The 13,069-nt window shown below is 35.4% G+C and overlaps 1 protein-coding gene and 1 long non-coding RNA gene across 7 annotated transcripts in view; one reads left to right on the top strand and one right to left on the bottom strand.

The window, feature by feature from the left end:
- The window catches only part of CASK (peripheral plasma membrane protein CASK), a 136,360-nt gene that overhangs the window by 25,592 nt on the left and 97,699 nt on the right, over positions 1–13,069 (bottom strand). The gene's annotated exons all lie outside the window — the stretch shown is intronic.
- Positions 1–13,069, top strand: part of LOC136341080 (uncharacterized) — a 117,287-nt gene that overhangs the window by 68,207 nt on the left and 36,011 nt on the right. The window lies entirely within an intron of this gene.

Raw genomic sequence — 13,069 nt, 5'->3', positions numbered from 1 at the left:
GGCAAGCAACTGGATCTTACCTGTTCTATAATCAAATTTACCTTAAACTGGAAAAGTTATAAAGTCCATTAGTTAAGAAGTGGAACAAGATGAAAAAGTTTTTAGGTGCCGCTGGAACAAAATTAAAGTAAGAATAAAAACTAAACAAAATTAAGTTAAAACTATAAAGCAAAAATTTCATTAAAGCCAAAGTCTTTGCAAATCTTTTAATGAAACAAATAACAAAATCCAGGAACAAAACTGAAAGTGAATTAGCCGATTTTGAAATAATCAGATTTCGACACTTTAAACTAATTGATTACTCGCAGTGATGAGGGAAGCGAATTTACTAATTTTAGACATTCAAAGAATCGAATTAATCGGGAACTGCAAAAGAGTGAGAGAGATTTCAATTTTTGAATCTTTTAATCGAATTCCAAGAAATAAAGTCAGACTTAAATTATAATTGAAACCGAAGTGAAACAAATTTTAGGATCAATGATCGAGCCGTTAGAAAATGCTCACGCAATACAATTAAAAACTGAAGAATAAATAATTTTTTGGCGATGAAGAGAAACGAGTTTTATCATTTTGAAGGGAGTATAATCTAACGAACATCTGGGTTTCATAAAATCCGAAATAACTGAGATATGTCTACAGTTCATTGTGTCCCATTAAGGAATAAAATAATCAGGTTTAGATTCAGCAAATTATCCTAATTTTTCTGGTAATGAAGTTTACAAGTTTCCTAAATTTACGCGACACCATCATCATATCAATCATCATTTTCAATTCGAAATAAAAATTCTAACATTCTACTCTAAAATTTGTAGGTGACGCACAGTTAATGGCATAAAAACAACAAATTTAACAGTTCCGAAAATGCTGAAACCGTGTTTGTTAAGCCGGCTATCACAGGGGCGTATTTAGAGCGAAAAATTTACCCGATTGTGCTGACATAATTTGGCGCACAAAAATTTATTGAAAATAAATTACACACTGCAGCATTTCAAGGGTAACATGGGGGTAATGTGGTGCAAATATTCAACATACTCACATTATTATTAACGAGTTAAAAATCCCAAGACAAAATTTTGGGGAGCAAAGCTGTTAATGCCAGGTTTACGACAACCAGAGATCGTTTAACTTGGCAAAGTATTAAATCAAACACTAGCTGCATTAGGTGTGTGGTTTCCTTAACCAGCAATGATATACCGTCCAACCCTAAGCGGCAACATAACAGTTTGTCATTTACGTTTTGCTGGTATACCTGTTTCTTTACGTTCTTGGATCAAGTAAGAAAAAAAATTAATGGCCCTTTGGCTTCTATTCTCCGATAAAAATGCTTGCAAGGCATCGTAACATCAAAGTTGAATTGTCAGCGTATTAAAAACTTTTTCTGGTCTCAAGAGAAAGAGTCCCTCAGCACCTTCTTTATCACGTAACTTTACCAGCCACATATCTTGTTTTTCGCAAAATGACAAATGGTGGAAAACGCGCATTATAAGTTGGTCTGACACTGAAATATGCCGAAGTGAAAGAACACTACAATAATGTGCTGAAATGGCCCTTTTATATCGCATATTTGGAACCATTCAACGGAAAATCGATTTCGAATAATAAGGTTTTCCTTTGAGTTGAAAAACAAGGTTTTAATTTGCATAAAAAGGAGGAACGCTTTGTTCGCTGATAGAATGGGCCTTTAAACAAGTTGGACTCTGAATCGTAAATAACGAGTTAATAGGACCTTTAAGGGTACGTTAAACGGGGCAGATTTCCGGTTTAAAATTTTCTGTTTAGCAAGCTGAATAGGTGCCATTGCCAGGGGGATTATTAAAATGTTTCCCGTACTCTAAGTACAGCTCTTCATCTTTGTAATTTCTTGAACGTATTCTCTAACCTATAATAAATTTCTCTATAATTTTTCAGTAACTTGAACCGACCAAAATACGTATATTCCCGATATGCCCGGTTGCAGCCTTTGTTCGAGAATTTCGCTGCTTTATTGTGCACGAAATGAAAATTGCGGAAGAAATAATTAGAAAAACAAATTATAGCTTAACGATGTGTCAAGGGCCAAGCACTCAATGATTTTAAATTTCAAATTGGGCACTCAACACAAAATAAACCAATTCCCACCTCTGGACCAACAGTACGCTTTTCCAGTGCTCATAAATACATAAACAAAGTGAAACATCGAATCAAATTAATCCAGGGGACCCAACTAGATCCTAAAAATCCGAATCTGGGTTAAGTCCATTTGGCTTTACAGCACGTTGCAATCCCTATCAGAAAACTTTTACATTATGTAAAACTTTGCACTCGCATCTACTACAAATATGGTTTTTCCAATTTTTAGACTTGACATATTTCGCACGAATGGCGCCCGTCTTATTCTTATTATTTACGAGATAGATGCCATTGAAAAAGGAATATTTTTTTATCGGAGCCTCATATAGATGTTTGTGACAAATTTGCGAATTGCGGTATTTTATTATTCGACTGTCACAGCATAGAGATTTCTCACTAGAAAAATACGTCTTTTTCGTATGGTTCTCGGTTTCCTAATGAAAAACTAGATAACTCAAGCAAAAGGAGCATAAACAAATACATCGTTTAGCTAATCCCCCTGTAAAAAGTACCATTTAGACCGGCATTGCTCTGTGATCTACGGCCAATATATTTCTAGAAATAGCCGGGTTTTTAGCGGAAATTATGTGTATTCAAATACGACGTTCGGCGAGGGAAACATTTTATCTTAACGACTACAAAATACGGACTAAATTTTTCATATCTTTAAAGTCTCTAATGTACGCTTTAGAACGATGAGTTTGTTATTTCCACACGGCGTCCTAAGTGAACATTTCGATTGCTCTTGAATACAAGCCAAAATGACTGGAATTAATCTTTTAAACGCTTCCTCGTCTTAGACGACAAGATTACACATTTACATTCAAAAAATAATTTAGAATCTAAACGTATTAAGGGCACCTGGAACTGTACTAATCACACTGACGCGGGATGGGAATTTTCTAATTTCATATCACAAAGAAATTTGAAAAATTCAGAAGAGACGATCCAAAATAAACTTGACGGGATTTACATCAAATAACTAATTTTAGTACACAAAGGCAAAGTCAGAAAAGAAATTACTGTGTGGGATTAAATGTTTTAAACTGATTTGCTCTTTAGAGCGATCACATATGCGAATTTTCAGATTTTGCAATGTAAGATTTAATATTATGAAATTAAACCAACCTCTACTTTCTTTTCCTTTAATACTTCTCAACAAAATAAATTTCTGAAGTCACGGTCATGCTCTGGAACAAAATAAAACTAATCTGGAAGTAATCAGGCTTAGGAACTATAAGCCGCATCGATTTTTATAGCAAGAGGGAGATGAGTTTAATTTTATACGGCGGGATCGGATTACAGAAAAGGATTTTTTTTTATATGTATCTGTTTGGTCGTTTTAAGAAAAAGATTATTCTAATTTTGAAGAATCGACCCCAAAACTTCATTATTGAATAGTTCATCTTGGTAGCGAGATACAATACCCTCACAAAATGTATCAAATCTTAGATACGAATCTTTACGCACAGACTCTAGATAAGGCTGCAACATATTCCAGACAATTATAAGAATGCAACATTTTGAACTAAACAGGCTTAATAAATTAACTCAAGAAATTTTCAAAACCAATAGAAAGGAACAACTCATTCGCCAAATATATCAGATTACTCTAGGTATAAAGTTCTAAATTTTGACTGATAACCCTCAATATGAAAGAAAAATCAAAGGAAAAAAGCTTAATGTGCTACAATCGCAATTCAAAAAAAGGACAATTAAGTTCAATGAGATGTAGAATTTTCTAATACACCCCATAATAGGATTTAACACACCTGAGCACTCATTAAATCGACTAATTAGGCATGCCTACTCTCCAAGGCTATCCAGGCAAATTTTGCGAGGAACCATAAACTTCAAATTAAAAAATCTTATGAAGACTGCAAATTATCCTTAGAAGAGACTTTCCTACTTAAAAATGTGGGATTATTTTTCAGAAATTACGCCATTCCCTGGCAACCCTACGGGAGCTGTAAGAAAGAAAACAGTTCGTTTTAATTCAGGAAAACTGAAAAACTTCTCGATTTGGCCGATTCTTAAAAACTCAATTAAAAAGTCGAAGGTTCCAGAATGAGGTCCATGTGACTCGAAAATTGTCACGAAAAATGGAAAAACTGTCAAAGGAAACAACTAAATAGTTTCACTTCTCATATTAAAAACTAGCGATATTCGATAGACAGAAAGATTTTCCTCAAAATTTTCCCGAGAGTTCTCACAACTAAAAACAAAAACCTAAACCAAAAAGCCTCACGAAGGGTGGAAGGCCACAAGAGACCGTATCTAAAAAGATTAAGTTTCTTATGTTAAAACGTAACGTTTCTTACGTCACGTTGGAAACGTTACTAAAAATAAAACGTTTGAACTGCCAAATTAGCTGAAAAGAATAATCTTCATCTCATAAATTACCTGCAACATTATAAACACCGCTGCCATCTATTAAACTTATACAATGTTTTAGATTTATGATTAAAGTTTAGCGTGTTGTGCACAAATCGCACGACCTGTTCTTCCATTCCACACAAACATACATCCGAAATAATAAAGTCTATATAATCTAGAATATTCTATAGCCATAATTGCATTTTCAAAGCATATCTGGTTTACGACATGAATAGTTTACATTTAGCAGGGCCATCATTTTCAAATTATTTCCCTGTTTGGATATTCAGGTAGATGAATGCAAAAGTTTATTTTACTGCCGGATATAACTTATCAAACTTTGGTAAAAATTGCGTGCCAGTGAAACACATTTTAACCAAATAAATCGACGATAATTAGCCTATTAAATGGGCGATAATCACTAGTAATCATCACGGAAGTTTTCAAATATTAATCACCTTATTCAGTCGCAGTTTAACATACCTAAGCAAAAGACGATCCGCATAATTCTTATGCAAATCATTATGCCTAGAAGTTTTGTTCCATGACTTGAGAAAACTTGAAATGCAAAACCATCATTTAAGAAGGTGCCAGAATATTAGCTGGCAATGTACCTCGGAGCTTTGGGATTAAGAAACCAATTGTCTTTACTTTAGCTCGGAAAAGTTATTTCTCCAAGGAAAGGTTCTATTGAAAGCTCTAATAAATTCTTTGTTTTGTGGGCTAACAAACGTCAAAGGTTTTCTAAATTAAATGGCGCTCTTAGGAAAGCTCGTAGAGCTTGGCTAAAGCAGCAACACCTTGGAGAATAGAATAATATTAGCACGAAATAAAGCTTCGAGTTGGAAACTAGCACAACACTTTCTTGAATCTCTAATGCGGATGAAATTGCAAAAAATCTTTAATTAAAAGATCATGTCGGTAACGCAGCGCGATTAATCAATTATATTAGGCAAGTAAATTTGTTAAGCTTCCCATTAGATGCTAAGCCTCTAGGTGCTATTGTCTGAAACGACGCGATGTTGTTATACGAATCGGGCCATAACGGCGCTCGAATGTAAATGGGCCGTTAGTAAATAGATAATTAGCCACCGATATGGGAAGTCAATATTATGCCCCTTGATTAACATGACTGAAGACTGTCCGCTCCGAATGGAAGAACTAAACGTGGATTGTGGGCGGAGAAACAAATGTGCGGATGGCTCAAGGGAATGGGATCAGACGATCCAATTCAAGTTTGAACCGGATCATCTAACCAAAACGTTTGAACCTTCTCGCGGTGGAAATTGCGGTGCTTCCACAAGGTGGTAGGCCAGACAATTGTGAACCAGGTTCGGACCACTGCGTTCGCGGTCTCGGAGACGTTATTTCGTACAAATTGATCAGCAATCTTCACGACTTTAATTAAGGTGGTAAAACTACGTGAACCGATAATTGCGAGAAACGTGACAAAACAGAAACAAAAAACTAGCAAACATTTCTTTTGCGAAGAGCTACCATGGGCGCTAGGTAAGTATAAAAGTTACATATACAAAATGAACGTGAGCGCATTTAGACAGGGAGATTCAGCACTAAGAGATCAATCGTCTACGGATTTTCAGTGCAACAATGGAAGGCAATCGAGTGTCGGAACCTACACCTGCGGACACAAGTTTGAAAACATCGGTGAAGATGTTGCTAAATGGTAATTATTCCTTTAATAACTTGATGATACTACCAACGAACATTTTCAATTATGTATTGCTTAGTTACAAATACAAAAATACGAGACGGGCAACAACAAGTTTGTTTACTGCTAAAAAATAATAAAATATTAAAAAAAGTACATTTTCATCGCGGGACAAAAGTATGGAAACTCCACACAAAATTAACTAAAGTACATATTTCTTTTAAATTTTATTTGTTTAATTTAATCGCTTGTTGCACATCTTTTTACTTGAACAATTACAGCACAGCTAGAATTCGTAGAGTCCACTAATTTTTCACAAAAGTTAATAGGAATGCGTTCCCACTCACACTTTAGTATAATCCGCAAGTCTTCCCTATTCGATATGACGTGATCAAGAATTTTGCGTTCGAAGTGATGCCGTAGATGGTCTGTGGGCTTTGAATCAGGCAACTGGCTCGGCCACTTTAATTGGTTCACTTCATTTATCTCCAAAAATTCTTTAATATATTTCGAAGCATGCTTAGGAACATTGCCCTGCTGGAACCACCGTCTTACTGGCATGTTCCACTCAGCGTAACGAAACACATGGTCTTGCAAAATATTTCCATAAGAAAGGCGATCCATTTTGTCCATGTTTCCTCCGACATACTTTATTGTTGGCAACTGGTACTTTTTATCGAACCTTCTTCCGACAGGGCCCTTACATATCCTTTCCCATGATTACCAAACAGATAGAATTTGCTTTCCTCGTTCGACAATATACAATTTCACTTTTGAACAGACCACGTAATATATTCTTTAGCGAACGATAAACGGTCCTTCCTATTTTTTTTTCATATAATCTTCCAAAAAGTCCCATTTGCTTCAATCTACGTTGGACAGTTTTTATGGATACATTATGAATATTAGACAGTATTAGGTCATTGGCAATCTTACGTGGGTTTGCTTGGGCGAATCTCTTAAGAGTTCTATCCATGTGAACAACAGTAGATCTATGTCTTCCACATATAATGCGATCGACGGTCTGTTGTTCCTAAAGTTTTAGATTTAGAAAGTATTTTAGAAATTGTTCCTTTCGGAAGCTGCCCAATCTCGGAAATGTCTCTATAACTTCTTCAACTTTCTTTTAATGTTACAATTTGCTCTCTAATAGCAATGGGGATTTCCTTCGTTTTGGCCATTTTAAAGCGTTTAATCTTATTTTGACAAAACCGACTACCGAAAGTATTAAAATATTACGGAGATAAGGTAAGGTTTAGAAACTTTTGTCCTGCGATGAAAATTAAATTTTTTGAATTGTTCATTATTTTTTAGCAATGAACAAACTTGTTGTTGCCCGTCACACATTTTCGTATTTGTAACTAACCAATACATAATTAAAAAATGCTTATTGGTGATATTCTCAAGTTATTAAATAAATAATTATCATTTACCAACATCTTCACCGGGCATTTAAAATTTTTGTCCAGAAATGTGTCCATAGGGCGATATATCCGTATGATACTGTGTGTTTCATCGCATGTTAGCATGCTTTATTTTAATTCGCTTGTAAAAACTAATACTACAATAATTGTTCTAGGTTTAACGGGGCCCATGTACAGGCTTTTTCAACGCTCTATTGGAATTTGTTAAAAACGTCCCATTAAACATTCGATAGCATATGTAGCTGTAACATGATCGTGCGCCTGTACACTTTTCTGTTCAAGTCCGTCAATATTCGTATCGTCAGTTCCGAGAACATCGAATAGACGGAAGTGATTCAGTTCTGTGACCCCCTAGATCACCCGATAGAACACCTTTTAGATTTATTTCTGTGGGGACATGTAAAGCCTCTGGTTTATGACACTCCCGAACATCGGTTTCTTATACTTAAATGTCCTTTATTGCGGCATTCAATAATCCCCAAATGTTTGGCCCCACAGTTATCAATCATCCTGTATATGAGCTGAAACGCGAGCGTAAATGAGAGGGAGTCTAAAACGTGACTGCGTTTCTAGAGGAATCTGCTTGAATATTTAAACTCAAACTAAACGTAAATAAAAGCACGGTTAAGTATTTCTCATTTTACCTGGGTTTAGATAAAATGGACGCCCGATTGCAGTCTTGACTAAACCGAAACATAAGCAGACATTAATTTTAACAACGACACATGTTAATTGCGTACACTTGAAGGATATTACATTACGGGTATAAACTAAACTCTAAATTAAAAAAAAATAAAATAAAAATAAAACGGTCATCGATATATTTGTCAATTACACAAGTCCTAACAAAAGCCATTACAGAACGAGATATTCTCTGGAACTCCAGAGAAACACTAATTTGGCTTTTTGTTTCAATTCTAACTGGAGAACTTGACTTTAATGGATGAATACATCCAAGTGTAGATGCAGCCCATCTAAATACAACTATGGAAAACTACGAGCATAGAAAATATAAAATAACAATGGAAACAATTTTCTCTCGACTGAGGAATATCTTATATCGAAATGCTTTTCCTGTATTTATATCGAGACTGATCAAACGTAAAAGGAGACTGTACAGGCTTTGTTCATAAATAAGAGAATAAATGTAAAAATACTTAGGAATCTGAAGAAAAATATAAAGACCTTTTGACGTCTTGATGAGAACATCGATAGGAAAAGTGATGGAATCGTGCCAAAAAAATGAAGAAGGTAAAGTAAAATAGTACAGTTAAAAAACTATCAGGTTGTACAAAAAGACAATTACTATTGAATCAACCAACGAAGATGGAACGAAATGTTACATACACAGAGATAAAATTCAGCACTTCAACAAGCTTTAAATTTGATTAAGACAGGTGAAATTTAGTAATTAAGGGGTACGACAACTATTTTAACAACTCATTAGATCACACATAGAGGTTGACAACAAACGTGGAACACGATGAAGCACTAGGTCATGTCAAAAAGGCAGCTGCGAGAAGAGACACAATCATAAGTAAAATTCTGGAGCACTTTACTTCAGGAACTTGCGAGTATTATCAAGAAAACGGTCCCAGAGAGATGAAAAAAAGGAAAAAAAAATGATGCCAAAAATATCTTAGACGGTAACACAAACTATAAATCTATTACATTTCTCCTGCTGTTAAGTAAAGTTTTTAAACACATAGTAAAAACAGACTTGAGGAACTAAACACAGAACGTACACTTTTTGCACCTTCTTTGTTGCTCTTTTTTTTCTCTCACGAATAACGGCAATTCCAACAGGCAAACACTAATGATGTTGGTACCCATAAATCGACTTTTTTCAGAAACACAAATATGTCGGTAATAACCAAATCGTTTCTTGTGTCCGTATATCTTTTTGTCGCTATGAAGTGACAAAGGTCACTCGAAAACATCCCGTTGAAGGCATTTATATAAGAAAATGTGTCCATCTGTTGTACACGAAACGAGCGCGTCGCGTTTGTTAAGACTCGAATTTTACACGTCCCGTTCATTGCCGGTGCCAATCAGTCTACTCACTATTCCACCACACTACTGAAAAGCTTTGCATTTCATTCCGGAAAATCGGAAAACATACATAAATTAGGCTTTAAACTGAAAACTTGACTATTCGCCCAGTCTTTGTTTTGACGAGCGTCACATAAACAACACATCCAGACGGTAGAATGTCAACAAGTTTATTCATGGACAAGACATTTGACAGCGTCTGGCACAATCATTTTCTAGAAAAATTTTACAAATTTTAAGCACCAAAATGCCTGCTTCGTTTTATCAAAAACCTACTGGGAAACAAACAACTAGAAGTACGAATTGACGACACCCTTTTCCCTTGTCTTTCGCTCTTGAACAAGCCCCTGAACAAGGGCTCCCCCAGGGATCGCCGCTGCCATGATACATAAAAGAATGGCTTAAAGTAAAAAAACATATAACAAAACTGCATACATATTACAACACGCTGACAAAACTCCACTTGAGACTGCACACCGAGAATGTAGTAGAAGAACTTTGGACATTGTCGATCAACACAATGGCATTATAGAGTTACGTGTAAATGAACAAACCCAGAACAACATAACAGATTGCAATAAGACTGATTACAAAGATAAGGCCCTACTGCAGCCCGCTGCACAATCCATTCGACCCATTAGTATAGCGAACACACACACACACACACACGACAAGAATACGTGAAAGACGGTAACAAATTCAGACAAAATAAAAAGATGATCATTACAATTGGATCATTCGGAACCCTCTTCGCCCTAAAAATTAAGAAAGACAAACCCACATTCCATTCCACTCTATTGCAACATTTCCAAATGTAAGTTTCTTTGGCTTTTCACACTTTATAAAATGTTATTTACGTATAAATGCAACTAACTCGGCATCATTTAGACGGTCAATCAGGTCACTTTCCTTTTGAGTTTAATTAAAAGTCGAAATTAAGAACCAACACTTCGTTCAATTAGACAGAGATTTCCTCAAAACATCAATCAAATCCCCACCAGTAATTTCAATTAATGAAATTGCTAGAGTTCGATTTAAGTCCCATGAAAAGCGACTGTTAAATATCAGGAATTGGAAGTTCTAGACAAGAGTTCATTTTGGTCTTACCGTTTTCAGGGAAGAGTGAAGTTTCAGATAAAATTAATTAAGGCCATTATATTCTATCTGCCTATTTAAGGAGTATTAGAAATGTGTTTTATTTGAGTTAATTAAAAAGACGTAGGAGCTAATTATAAGTTTTTTTTTAATTTAAAAAAATGGTAAAAATTTGAAAGGTCGGACCATTTTTGCTATTAATTAGTTTAAATTTTAACTGCGTAGTTACTATCCTGTAGATTTTTAACAACTGTTAGACTTTCAAAGTGAGCTGAAAACGTTATGTTCATTTTCGCGATATTCCCCGTATAAATTATTACATTTTGGGACAGTGATGAAATTTGATATCCACTACTCATCACTACTGCAATCGCTTGTGACCTAAAAAGCATGTAATAAATTCGTATCTAAGAATGTGTACCTTGAAAACAGTAAAAGATATGGAACGTCCCAGAAAAACATCGTAGGTGGCAACCTGCAAGACACATGATGTTTGCGTTTTTACAGACACTGCGGGAGTTTAAAAACTTTGAGCCCTGGTTAAAAATGTAGAAAAATTCAAGCCGGAGAAACCCACTCGACTCACACCAATCAAAATGATTTTCAGGTGCCAGAAATTGTAGCCTCGAATAAGAGCAACATGAAAAATAGCGGAACTCTAAAGAAGCTTAAGAAAAAAGTTGCAGATATTTAGCATCGACAGAGCAATTTCTTCCAAACGGTTTTAATAAGGAAAGGGATTGTAAATTTAGGTTTAGCAAACTAATTAAAAATGAAACAGTATTAAAAACAACGTCCAAACGAGCTGAGCAAAAAGTTAATCAAAAAGAACAATTTATTAAAAACTAATATATATGTATTAAAAAGTATCACGAAGAACGAAAAATCCCAAGAAAAAGCATTTTAAAAGAATTAAGTCCTTGCTAAAGAAATAGATAAAAGTTGGATAGAACGTTCCAGAATGTTGAAAAAAAAAATGAAAATACTCTGAACTTAAAGCTTCTGAACCTCATGAAAGGTCACATAAACAACCATCAATCCGTTCCTTGTAGAATTTTAGTAAAATATATTGGATTTCGTTGAATATAACCGAAGCCCGCAACTTTTAGTTAAGAAAAACTGAAAAAATGTATCAACATATCGGATCCTCAATTTGATTGGAGCAATAACTTCCGAAATCGTCACTAAAACAAAATTCAAAACCGAAGACAAATAGTTTCATATGCAAAAGGTTTGACTGCATTTTTCTCCCCTAAAGGACTCACCATTTTTAAACTAGATCTTTTTAGGGCACATCAATATACCAAGCATTCAAGACAAAGACAAAAAAATCTACTAGGTCTACTGGTATGAAATGAGCGCTATTTTGTGAAAATAAAACACCAATTTTAACAAGGAAAGAAACAAAAAGTATTCAAAATATTGACCATTGCTTTCTACACATTTTGACCACCTTTCTGGCAATTTATGGATACCACGCCAATGGAAATGTGCCTCTTTGGCATCAAACCAACTAGACACCCAATTTTCTACTTCTTCGTAGGAATCGAAGTGCTGCTCAGCCAATGCGTGTCCCATCGATGAAAACAAATGGTAGTCCGAAGGAGCCAAGTCTGGTGAATACGGCGGATGGGGTAGCAACTTCCAGCCAAGTGTTTTGATGGTATCCTGAACCGGTGTTGCTTTGTGTGCAGGTGCGTTGTCAAGGAGCAAAATTACCTTCCCGTCCCTTCTGGCCCATTCTGATCGTTTTTCGATCAATTCATTGTTTAAATTAATCAATTGTCATCGGTAGCGAACAATATTAACGGTTTCACCAGGTTTTAAAAGCTCGTGGTGCACCACACCTTTCTGATCCCACCAAACACACAGCGTTGCCTTCTTGCCGAATCGATCAAGTTTTGCAGTCGATGTTGATGGTTGTCCCTAAACAACCCACGAATTTTTCCGTTTAGGATTTTGAAAATAAATCAATTTTTCATCTCCAGTAACAATTCGATGCAAAACTGACTTTCTTTCGTGTCTTTGAAGCAAAATTTCATAGGTGTTTTTTCAGTTCTCCATCGGTCTTTCATTCAATTCATGCGGCACCCATTTTCCACACTTTTGGATCTTTCCCATAGCTTTTAAACGATCAGAAATTGTTCGTTGTGCAACGTTTAACATTTCTGCCATTTGCTTTTGACTCAAAGTGTCATCTTCATCCAATATTGATTGCAGTTCGGCGTCTTCAAACTTTTTTGGTGGTCTGCCACGTTCTTCATTTTGCACATCTAAATTGTCATTTCTGAATCGTTGAAACCATCTTTTGCATGCTGCTTCTAATAAAGCATAATCACCATAT

The sequence above is a fragment of the Euwallacea fornicatus genome, chromosome 9 (genome assembly GCF_040115645.1).
Source record: "Euwallacea fornicatus isolate EFF26 chromosome 9, ASM4011564v1, whole genome shotgun sequence".
Taxonomy (NCBI): Eukaryota; Metazoa; Arthropoda; class Insecta; order Coleoptera; family Curculionidae; genus Euwallacea; species Euwallacea fornicatus.
Note: the sequence above shows the minus strand (reverse complement) of the source record. Positions and strands in the feature narration are given on the sequence as shown.